Source organism: Battus philenor, unplaced genomic scaffold, assembly GCF_028537555.1.
Source record: "Battus philenor isolate CCGP_79_NKW_IND1 unplaced genomic scaffold, ilBatPhil1.0.hap1 SCAF_3, whole genome shotgun sequence".
NCBI lineage: Eukaryota > Metazoa > Arthropoda > Insecta > Lepidoptera > Papilionidae > Battus > Battus philenor.
This window is the reverse complement of record NW_027181693.1, coordinates 10879159-10891942: the sequence shown is the minus strand read 5'-3', so window position 1 is coordinate 10891942 and position 12784 is coordinate 10879159. Positions and strand designations below refer to the sequence as shown.

At 30.7% G+C, this 12784-nt stretch overlaps 1 protein-coding gene across 1 annotated transcript in view; it reads left to right on the top strand.

Annotated features, from left to right (window-relative positions):
* The first annotated feature begins 6080 nt into the window (after positions 1–6080).
* The window catches only part of Oatp30B (Organic anion transporting polypeptide 30B), a 70500-nt gene continuing 63796 nt past the window's right edge, over positions 6081–12784 (top strand). Inside the window, exon 1 of the mRNA XM_068770871.1 lies at positions 6081–6342. The gene's annotated coding sequence lies outside the window, so the exon portion shown is untranslated. The remainder of the gene's footprint in view (positions 6343–12784) is intronic.

Here is a 12784-nt window from a genome sequence, read left to right as displayed (position 1 = left end):
CTTGTTAACTATATAATTACTCATACAACTTAAAAGGAATATCTTCCTCGTTGAAACCATAAGCTATGTAAAAATTAACGATAAGGTATATAATTAATTGCTTGCCTTTTCAGTTAACATTTTGAGATGATAATGATTATATTTTCCTTGTATTCATCGGTAATCTTTAACGATAGTATAATCTACATCAAAAACTTTAATAGTGGTATATAATCGCACATAAAAAAAATATATAACGGCAATTCCCTCCTGTGTTACCAAATTTTAATTTTATCCTTAGGTTTCTGTTATATCTGTACGTTATTAAACCAAACGCTTTATAGGCTTTGTCATTGTACACTCATGTACCTTTTTTGTTACTTTTAAGTAAGTTAAAAAGTATTTTTCGCTACTTTTTACTGTTTTAAAACGGCCTAATTATTAAGTTATCATACGTCTACCGAAAAACATACATGCTTTTGAAATACAAAATTTTAAGCGGCGCCTTACACAGTATCTAAGTAAGATTGTTACTATCTTTCATATTTTGCAGGGTAGATCCTAGGCAGGCGCCTCTGACATTGTTTTAATTACAACAACCACTGCTAACCACACATAAACACAAGATAACAGTACATAAAAACATTTCATTCATGTTTAGTTCTGTTATCCTAAACACCTTTTACACCTTCATTGAACTCAGTACTAAAAATAAACACATCTTTGTCACAGGGTAACCGCAGTTTAAGTCAATTCATATTGTAATATTATTGATTGTAATGACTACTACAGGCATAATAAACGAGGGATAATCTGTTGTTGATATAAATAATTTGCACAAATCTAATATAACTTTGCATGAACTAAATCAAATGTTTGCGGTTAGATCCGTATTACAGTTGTATAATATTAACGACTTTAATTTTATGCTTTATTCCTAACCATGTTTTACAATATTAAATAAAGATTAAAATGTTGTACAAAAAGTTGACCTCTTGCATCTGACATAGCAGTTGAATTTTGTAAAATTTACTTAACAATCTTTTTTTTTTCACATTTTGTCACCTCTGAAATTGTACCGATAGAACATGATAAAAATGTATAACATATACAAGTCAGATAAAATCAGCTTTAATGAAATTATTATAATATGTTAATGAAAATATTAAAATAAAAAGAGATTTTGAATAGGTAAAAACGTTTATTTAAATTTACGGTTACGCATAATGACCTTCTGTATTGTTTGTCAATGTATTGACGAACCAACTATGCTAGTCCAAAGCCACATTACGAAATCTAAATAATAAGGCAAGCCTATGCCAAATGGACCGAGTTGATTCATTTCAAAGACGTGAGTCTACTATAGAAAACTTTTTTGATAAACCGGTTACGCTTGTTCACGCACCACGTAATGATCAGATGTAAAAAGGAAATTATGGAATAAAAATGTTTACTATGATCTAATTAATGTTTTATTAAATTTTAATGCTCTTAAATTAATTTAAATGTAAACTTATCAATCGAAATAATTATAATTTTTAAATTTCGTGTAAGTAATCGTTAACAATGTTTAATTGTAAATAGACATATAGCAAATACGTCTATCAACTCGCTATAATTTACTGAAACAGACAAAAGGAAGCCGTAATAATAGTTACCGACTTTTGAAAATCATTTTATCAAATTGGCTCTGAAGCGTACACTGAGTTTTTAATAATATCTAAACAATAATTAGTAGAAAAGTTATAACGAAAACTTATAAATAATTTCCACAATTTGATTTTAAAAAATAGAATTATCCGTCAAATAAGAAAGAAAGAAAAGGAGGCTTATTGTAAGCTTGTATTTTTTATAATGTCTTGCTTGTTATAATTATTAAAATTATAACAAACAAGACATTATAAAATTAGTAAAATTACCAACAATGGGAACCTTTGCTCAGCTTTGTACGGCTGTACAACTTAATCATTATTAAAGCGCTAGAAAAAAAAATATAAATTTTGTTAAAAATTAATGAATTTATAGAATATAAAAAAATGCAAATATACAATTTATAACTGGAAATATAATTTTTTTCTGAATTAGTAAAAACTCTAGTTTATAATGGTAGTTAAATCTTAGTTTATTGTTTTTACATCAACATTGCGATGGGATGTTATTCCTGCAGCGAGCACATTTAAAAGATCCTCTGAATGCTGTGTTTTGTGATTACCAAAGGATTCGTTGCAGTACGAATTTAACTTGCGAGATAATCCTGTTTCTACGCAAATTTGTTATTAATGTATTTTGGCTTTTTTGAGTTCAAAATACCAAATAGTTTCAATACTAGAAGCAGTCCACGCCGTACAATTTTAGCATGCCGGCATCAGTCAAATGCAATATGTCTGACGAAATCTCAATCTCTAATAAATACAGGAACTTTTTACTATTCTCTAATGTGATGGTTAACAATGTGTTACATGTTACTGATAGAATTTCATATTACGGTGGATTAAATTTAACGCAAAGATAGTTTTGCACGCAAAAGATTTATTTGCGTAATGTTTGCGGCTCACTGCTTGTTTGAATAACAACAGATTCACTTCCTCATCAGGCAACAGTCTTGCATGGAGCTGTAGAGCCAGTATAATTTCTAATTACGTCAAATTGCGTGGTCAAAATGACATAAGAACAGTACGGTTGCTTTAACAAACGCAACAACATACAAGCGATACACAAATGGACTGTTAATTGAGCTGCACGTACGCATTTGTTTTTCCAATTACAGTCAACCCAACAGCGTTCCCGCAACACGATAAATTAAAAAAATAACGCAAAATTTTGCATAACTTCTTTAAGATTTTCGCTTTAAAAACCTCAAGAAAATTAATCAATATACTGACAATTTTAAATAGCTCATTAGCGCTTCTAATTTCAGGGCATTTGAGCGAAAATCCAAAATCAAAATCGGGCTATAAAATTAACGACAACGTGTAAAGTCAATAGTAAAAATAAAGCTTAAGAATTTTACATCTGTAAAAAGCTCCTTTAGAGATTATTTTTTCTCCTTTGGTCAGTACTTTCACAATCTGTCATTGTTCTTCATTTACTAAAGTAGTGAAAAAACCACATATATATACCAGACATATTCATATCATATTTCTTTTGTAATTTTCTTTTGTATTTGGCTTGTCGCGAACAAGACTTAGCGAGAGACAAGGTCTAAGTCAAGGACTAAGTCATATAAAATATATTTTCAGAGGGATTACATCAAAATCTGACAAAAACATATTCAATGTTATGAAAGAGAACAAAGGAATATAAAAAACCCGAGTAAAATCGGCATGAAATACACAGGGCATGTTGCTTTAGACAGCGTCAGTTCTACTGCCTAACATTTGTTTCTGAGCATAGAATAAACTAAAAATTTCAGTCTAAACAAAAATATCAATTACACAAAAATGATCTTAACGATGATCGATTGCGACCTAAATGAAAACATGTTACGTATACACATACGTTACTCGTCGGTTAAATAAATTTATTAGGTTATAACATTGTATTTAAATTAGTACAATCAGTTTTAAGTCATTTAAAAAAATATATGTTGCATAATACCCTTTCAATTTTATAATCTGTAATATTTGAGGCGATTTATTATTCTTAGCAAAATTTCATATTAGCGTTATAGAACAATTGCAGGTTATACATAAATGGTTCCATGTCTAGATCGTGACTTTACAACATTTCTTTACGACTTCAAATGAAACTTTAAACCTAATAAACCTTTTAATTAACTTCTATTAACATTTATAGTCAAAACGCCTTCTAAAGACGTTTGCTTTGTACCGCTACCATTAGAAGTTTAATTGCGCATTTAAAATTGAAGGAAACCAAAAGGCGTACTTACTTAGACGTACATACTTCTGCTTCAGAAGTAGTCGTCTTTTGGCTTCGGTAACGGAAAAAATATCGTCCAAGTGGAAAATTTGATTCAACAAAACCGACGATTCAGCAACTAGGAGATTCAACAGTATCTACAGATTGGATCGAGGATTGCTAATAATATACTAGGAGGACTTCTACTTGAAGCGGATTGTTTCGCCCACACAATGCGTGATCAAGACGACGGAAATTCCAAATACCATAGGTATAACTTTTGGGTTATCCGCCAAACAGCCTTTATTTGGCATTTGTGCGTATGGACCACATTCTTGTCATTTTCTTATTGATGAAATAAAATTAATTAAAGGGATACTTTGACCCTGACAATTTTCATCGCCAAAACAAACAAACTGCTGATTGGAAAATGTGCATTAAAGATTAGTCCAGGCGCCTGTTACATTTTATAGACGTTGAAATTTCCTTGAAAAGATTTAATAAAATATATTATGGAACATTTCGTAAGGTTTCCTTATACGTACACTTTATACATGATAATCAAATCTATCTCAATCATGTACTATCATTTCTTGAAGTAAGTGTGAACTTTTCTTAACAGGCTTCATATAAGATGATTTTTACGTAAACCAAAATAGCTTGCGGGTGATTATGTTGCAGATATCGATACAATTATTGTAACGCATGAAATAGCTGTTCTTACAATCTCTATGTAATATTTGGAAAAAATTAATAATACAATACACCTAAGGTTAGCGCAAGAAATAATAATAAACTGGTTATACCTTTCTTTAGCCTTTATAAGATTGGTAAGTCATTCCTGACCCATCCCTCCCATGTAATGTCTCTGAATTATCATATGAATTCAATAAACATAAACTTGTAAAAATATTATAATTACAGTTTAAAGAGATTTTTAAGTAAAAAAAAAACCTTAGGATTAATTTAGATACTATTGTAGAAAAAAATTTCAATGTGACCACAAAAATAAATTCCGTTCGAATTGGTTTTGGGCACTTTCCAGATTAGGCTGCGTGAGAAACCCTCGTAGCTTTAAATTTAACATACTAGGGAAGTGTAATGAATCGTACAACAGATTAAGCAGCGCAGAAGAAATTTGTTTGGTCACACGTACGTAGGGTTCTCTCAAGGGGAAAGTAAACGTTCCGAATAAACCCAGCGTCACGTCTATAACAGCAGAAATGAAACATGTCGGCACGACATAGAGTAATGAGTAGCTTAAGACTCGATATAGGTCTAACACTCAAGGTTAAGTAAGTTATTAGCAAGGCAGTAGCAACCTGCCAAGCCAAAGTTCGGCCCCCGCGGCGCCCTTTTGCCGGAATGCTAAAGCGAGTAATATCGACGGGTGACAATCCAAACCGAGGTCGTTTCGTTGGGTCCCTTGGGCGTAGTCACGCCATGAAGCGCTTATCGAAGCGATCTAAGAGCTCGGCGGGCTGTCAATCCGAAAAAATAATAGTATGAAGCAGCCCGAACCGATTCTACCCCGGAAGCCCATGAGCTACTTTAAGAGTTCTTAGGCTAGGCGTTCTCTGCGACCTCAAACGAGTCGAATATACAAATTCCATTAGGCAGCAATGACAATCCAGTCTATTTATATATACATATATATATATGTATATCAGAGACGACTTCTGTTACAACACAGTTATGATAATTACTCTTAATGATATCAAAAATGGTAAAAAATACTAAAAGTTTATCTATATTTTTGTACTTACATTAACCTTTTACTACTTCTTAGAACAAGGCAACTTTAAAAAAAAAAACAATTGTTTAGATGTCGAATTACAAGAGAATAGCAGTGAAGCGCCATCTAGTATACTAATGTTTCGACTAATACAAACGCAAAGACGGAAAATGTCATGACCAATATTATGAATACTATTCACCAAAATTATATGCTTATATCCTAAGACTACAATATATAATGACATGAATATTAGGTTATCAATATTTTTTATTCACTTCGCTTCAAATCGTCATATATGAAATGTGCCATCTATCTAATTATGTCGAGATTTATTGTTTTGTTGATGAACATTATACAGGGAATAAACTTTTTTAGAATAAATTACAGATGTCGTTAGCATCGTAACAACAGCTGTTTCATACAATGTTTTGCTTTCATTCGCTGTTAACTTCACACCAGCTAATAAACCAGAGACCAAAGAAAAAGACAGCTACACAGTGAAAAATTCGTGTCGTTGTGTTGTGTTGTGTCGACTTCTTTTGAAATTTGACAAAAGCTACTAAGAAAATTATTTTAAAGTGAAGTCAGATTAAGTCTTCTGAATAAGATAATCTTAGTGTAATTACTGTACCGTATAAATCTAATTTGAAATATATCTTGTGATAAAAACTTGTGTTCAGCTGATTCCTTTCACAAAGGATAGACCTAAGACTTACTTGTTTTATACGTGTTATATTCACCTGCAAACACATTGTTTCGGCTTAACTGTAAGTATATTACATTATTTTTTGTAAAAATTGCAAAAAGCATATAGAGTTTAACAAAATATAATAACTTCCGTAAAAAATCCAATCCAATGTCAATGATGCGCAAGTTTAGTAATTTATAATGGGTTGGAATGTTTTACTATTCAAAATGAAAGAAATTCTCTTTTTTAAGCACTGTTCTCTCGTATAATTGGTTGAATACGCATAAGTAACTATATCGACTCGAAATTTTTCTCAGTATTAAAATTTTTATTATGTACCGAAAATTGATTCAATGTCCTATTATTTTTCCAGTAAGGATTTTTCGGGCAGTTTTAATTGAGAAGAGTGTAATTTTAATGCTACAGTTCGTATAATAACAACTATGATAATCATTACTGTAGCTACAAGTTAATCATTGAGCCTTACTTCTCCTGCAAATGCAGAGGAAAAATACAATTTTAATCGCTTAAGCAAATCTAGCATGTTCTGATCGGTATTGTTATATTGTGCCTAACAACATTTTTAGTAAAACAAGAATAAACAGAGAACACGACTAATTTATAGGTTGCTTGTCATTGTCAAAATTTTCAAATTATGGTTTTTTTTTGTTGTTAATTCAAATCAAAATAATAACAATCTCCAATAAATGTTATTATGGGTTTAATTTTCTGAGCTGTTCCCATTAAGTTTTGTCTATAACATTTACATGATGATAAAAATAATAGGTAAAGTAATAGTATTAGAGAATAGTCTTTTATTTATTTAAATATATTATGGATATATCTAGTAAAAATATACAGCCTTCATGAAATTGGGAATTATGTTATAGGTAATAATTTATCCTAATGAGCCAGACAGTATGATGTAATTTGTGTTGAATAAATGATGAATGATTAAACTATTTGGATGAAATAACTCATATAGAGATATGATAGATAATACTATTAAGATTTTTTCCTGATATAGGCAGGAATAGCTAGTTGGAGTTAGATATTCTAAATTTATTAACATATATCCGACATTATATAATTTCTTTTCATCAAGCATAAATATTATTTAAATTAATTAATATTTAACTAATGTATGTTGTAATGTATGTACATTATAATGTACCACCAGAATTATTATGGCTTTTTTAAAACATAACAAACTAGTGTTTCATGAACATATAAAGAACTTCAAAATTTCTTGTTAGTATTTTTTTTTCTTAGTAATATTGACCATTAAATTATTTTGCAAATTCCAAATCATTAATGGGTTAGAAATTACAAAATAATGTGTTGTCTTCATCAGTATATAATTAAATAAAAGAATTTAGCAATAAACATAACATCAATTAATATACTATGTAGAACATAGAAACAATAGTTAATAGATGAACTTAATTACACATTTTAAAATTCTCTATAAATATGATCAATGTGTTTCCACTATCTTATTTGTATGCATTTAATGTAATTTCTGATACCTATTACTTCTTTACCATATCTATGGTCACAAAATTTGTAATGAAAAGTTACAAGGGAAAGGAATGGTTAATAATACAGACATGTATTTGTGACAAATATGAAATGGCATTGGTATAATGTCATGTAACAGTACTTGAATACATTTAAAAGTAGATTGTTAAAGTCAAGGTTCATCCTTTTATTAAGTTCCTAAAAGAGAAGTTTTTACATTTGTTATATCTTTATTGCTGTCACCAACCTTTAGCAAATTGTGTTTTACAAATACTGTTATAATTATATGTAACATTGTGGATGGTAAGGAATGAAAAAAATCAGAAACTACTTATTAAATTTTTGATGTATTCAAAATTAATACATACCCACTTTACATGATGCAATATTAATTTAAAAGGGTGTATATATAGCTCATTTGTCAGCAAATCTTGTTTGCCTATCATCAATCACTCTTTATAAAGTGATCACTCTAAAATATTTTAAAATAATCTATTTTTCTATTTAAATGTAACAGGCCAATAACTTCAGGCAGTACAAAATTTGCAGGGACTGATAGTAAACAATAATTTATTTTATTATGCAGTAATCTGAATTTAAAGAACTTTTTTATAGTATATTATCAATATGTTATCTGTTATTTTAGAAACCTATCATCCTATGTATATGTAACATACATGTTAGTGCATATGATGTCTATAAAGATTAAACAGAATTTGAATATTTACTACTAGTCATTATAATGACTCACTAAATATAATATAGTATTTGAATATTTATACATTAAGTATAAATTCAACAAATATGCTGAATTTCTGCAGTGAAGCTGTATAGTAAGTAATCAATTTAATACTTAAGGTGCCATAGTTATTGAAATTATATAGCCAGGAGAAAATATTTACTAAGTATCATGTGGCTAAAGCAAATTCTGCTGTCTATAATTACAATTCAAAATTCTTAGATTGACCAGATGTTTGTTTAGATATGATGTTTTATTTGTACCACCTTCCTCAATAAATAAATACTAGCTGGCTTCAAATGCTTCCCACTGCCCATACTGTCTAGTTTAGCATTCACTAGACAGTATATATTAACTTTGATGAAATATAAAAAAACAAATAAAGTGTATTATTTTGTGTAGTATCAATTAAATATTCTGGTCAAGTTTTATATTTATAAAAGCGTTTGAAAATATCTGTTTTTATTGAACTCCTCATAAGACCCATGCGGTGAATAATATTCCTTACTCACATCTACTTGAGGAAAGGAATATTCAAACCAAATTTTTTAACATAAAATTTCCAGTTGACTTATACTTAAACCTAAAACTTGATTCCAAAGGTATTGTGATAATTCAGTATTTCAATGGAATTTTTTTGTCGTCGTTATAGATTTGAAATTAGGCGCGGATCAAAAACGATGATGGGAGCAGCTATGTTGGCATGGCACTAGCGCTTTAAGTAGATGAGTGGGTCAGTAAACGCTTCCGCGTCGTTGGTGTGCGGCCACAGACATGCGGTTACATCTCGGTCTCGTGCCGACCAACTGTTCTAGCCGTGATACGTACTTAGCCCTCTTTTATATATCACTCGATCAAGTGTTGCGTACCGGCTTGGTTACGCGTTCCAATTTATTAACATTCAATATTTATAAGCGAGGCTTATTCTTTGAAGCTAAATTCTTTATTTATTAATAACTGGCCACCTGGACAGCTTTCGTCTGATGCATTTCAAAATAAAAAGAAAAATCAGAATGATCATATTTATTGATACATTTTAATTTAATGTAAATTTAACAGGCGCTACTTTAAAAAAACATGTTTCTATTTTTGTAATTAATCACCTCACGCTGTAAGACTAGCAATACTATATCTATATTTTCCTTGTAATGTTTCTTTGAGAATTATATCACGCCTTTTTTGGTTTTGATGACGTCAAATGTTTAACAGCTATTGACAAGTGTTTTTGTTACTTTGTAGATTTTGTGGGAGACGAATGTTATTTTTTTTTTGCTATTTTACACGATTTTTATTTTTTCTCTCATAGGTAGTCTGCTACTAGACATAGGGCCTCCCACATAGATTTCCAAAAGGACCGGTTAAAAGCGTCCCGAGTCTTCCAACGACCTAAACAAGCTCGTCAGTTCAGAATAGTGTTTCAACAGTTTTTCAGAAACTTAAGGACCAAGCTGCCTTAAATTCTGCGTTCTTTGTAGCCAGCTGACTGCCTTTTCAACTTGCCAATCCGCTGGGCTATTTTGATTATTTTTGTTTATACAAATCTTCTCATTCCTGAAACAATTTGCAGCAAAGCTCTTTTAACAACTGTGAACTTGCCAATGAGATTCAGAGCGTGAGGATACCGTTTCAATGCGCGTAAGTTAAATTAGGGAATGTCGTTATGTAATATAAACACAGACTGGTATCACTCTTCGTGAAACTTTTGATATGCAACGAAATGAAGCATTTGTTTATTTCTTTGTTGTTTACACACGCTCAAAGTACTCTTGACCCAGATACAGGACCTAATTCTTATTAATTTACGTAGTTGCATTAGGTCGTATCAATACGTCGGACAACACATGTTGTATGTCACATGTATTTGAAGTTATACAAAGTTTTTTTCTTTACTTTTGTTTTTAATGCCTAAGGTTCGGCAATGAAATTTTTGTATGAAAAAAAAATGCGACAACATTTCGGCTGTATATAAATAGCCTTAAAGCTTTTACATCCTGGTTACCTTTTACGGTGCGCAAGTGGATGACGAATTATTGTATTTAATGTCAGACCGACACGGAAATGTCGCGGGCTTAAAAATATTTAATGACCGACAATAACGATGTTTAATAGGTGCGTTGTGATAACCATTGTAAACATAATATTGTTGAAATAAACAATTTACTACATAACTTAACATTTTGTTTCGTGTGTTTTAACTGTTTTTTTATTTAATTTTTGGCTGTATAACAAACAACATATAATACTAAATATACTTTCAAAAATAGCATTACCTCATTTTGTATTTGAATAAAATTATCAGAAAACACACGATGGACAGATTTGCTGTACTCATATAACGTTTACAGAGAAATCTCTTTTTATACACGCTTAATTTATTCATGCTATTATCCAAATTAGATCAATTGTAGTGTCCACTTGTATACGTCACGAGAAAAATTTTTGAAGAGCACAATTTTATAGTAACTAGAATCAAACTAAGCTTCCCTATAAATGGCACTATTCAACTAAAATGCCACGTTAGTTCCAAAAGCTCCCTGATCTGAGAACAGCTTATAATTGCACTATAACATAACATTCAGGATTAATTTCAACAAGCAATAACTATCAAAGGAAAAGTCGATTACTCAACAAATTATTTTCTTATCTATTTATTTATTTAAATAGATATTGTAAATGTTAGTCTAGTTTGGGCGTAAACGTCAACGCCCTTCTTAAGTATCGAAATATTAAAATGATTCAAGTGTACTGCATAAACAACAAAATCCGACCGACCTCGACTATGTCGTCCTTCCTCCCGATGGGGGCGTACCCAAGTCGTGTCTACCGGCTCGTAGTCGACCCTCAAACCTTTTAGCTCCAAAAAAATATAATACCAAATACGTAACTTATACTTATTTATTCATTAATACATTTGTGTATGAGTGAATTTCGTTTGTTTATTGTTCTTTGTGCATTCGAATTAAAATTATAGTCAACTTCACCTATATTATTATTCCCAACATCGCAAAACATTATTGAAAGCTACTCTTTCAATTTTTATTTAGTTCTTGAAAATTATATGTAACGGAAGTAAATATATTTGAAGACAATGACGCAAATTTTTAGTAAATTATCGCATACGGATAGTTAGTTTTCTTGTATTAGCTAAGGTCAATCATTTTACAATTTTATATTAATAATAACATGTTATATTATATTATCAGTTTGCAATATTATTTATTATAAGTATATGAAGTTTATTTTTATTATTCAACCCTTATATATTATAGAAAATGTATTACATTACATTGAGTTTCCGTCTTTAATCCAAACGTGTCGAAGTCCGGGCAAGCCGGATTATACGTGATCGTCTAAATAACCTTTCCTTCTAACTCCATACCCGAGAAATAAGCGCTGAAGTCAGTTATTTCAAGACTGGGTTTTGAATGTAGTCGCTATCTAAATTTAAATTTACTACAATTTATTTATATAACTATTTTATCACAAATATTTTTGTTCTTATCGCACAAACCGGTGCAAACATTTTTATAGCCTTGTTAAACTATAAAATTATATGTAAATATATTTATACAGTTATAACTAAACTAACTGACTTCAAAAAGTTCAGTTCAGTTTTTAATATGTTACACAATGCCGTTTTTATTTTAAAATTATCTCGATATCATGCAAGTCAAGTTAAAATCAATCTTATGGATACATGTCATTGATTTTGTATCTCAAATAAAAAAGATCGTTTGTTGCTTTTACTATGTGTATTAAACATTTTTATTGTTGAAGTCGTTACAAGCTGGTTAAAACATACCGTAATGATGTATTAGTATCGCCCAAGACAGTAGCAATATAGATATTATATAGAAAATATACTCTGGCTACAAGATTCGTCTCTGTCATTTCAGCCGTATGAAGCCTACTGCTGTACATAGGTCACTCTTCCCTTATTGTATTCCAATAGGATTTGAAAGCGTCTTGCAGTGAATTTCTACATCCAAGGTCGTCTGTCCACCTCCTGGGTGGACGTCCTTCGCTGCACTTACCGATCTGTGGTCTCCAAGCCTTAAAGCTCCAGCGACTAACTGTTGCACACTATACGGTCTCCCATTGCCACTTCAACTTGACAATCAATCCGCTGGCCTATAACGGCTTCTTTCTTTCCTCTACGGATCTTCTTACGAGCTTATGCCGACCGTCAAATTTAAACACTAAACATCGAAAGCCTCTACAAGAAACCTTACAGATTGTCCAACTTATAAGCAATATATAT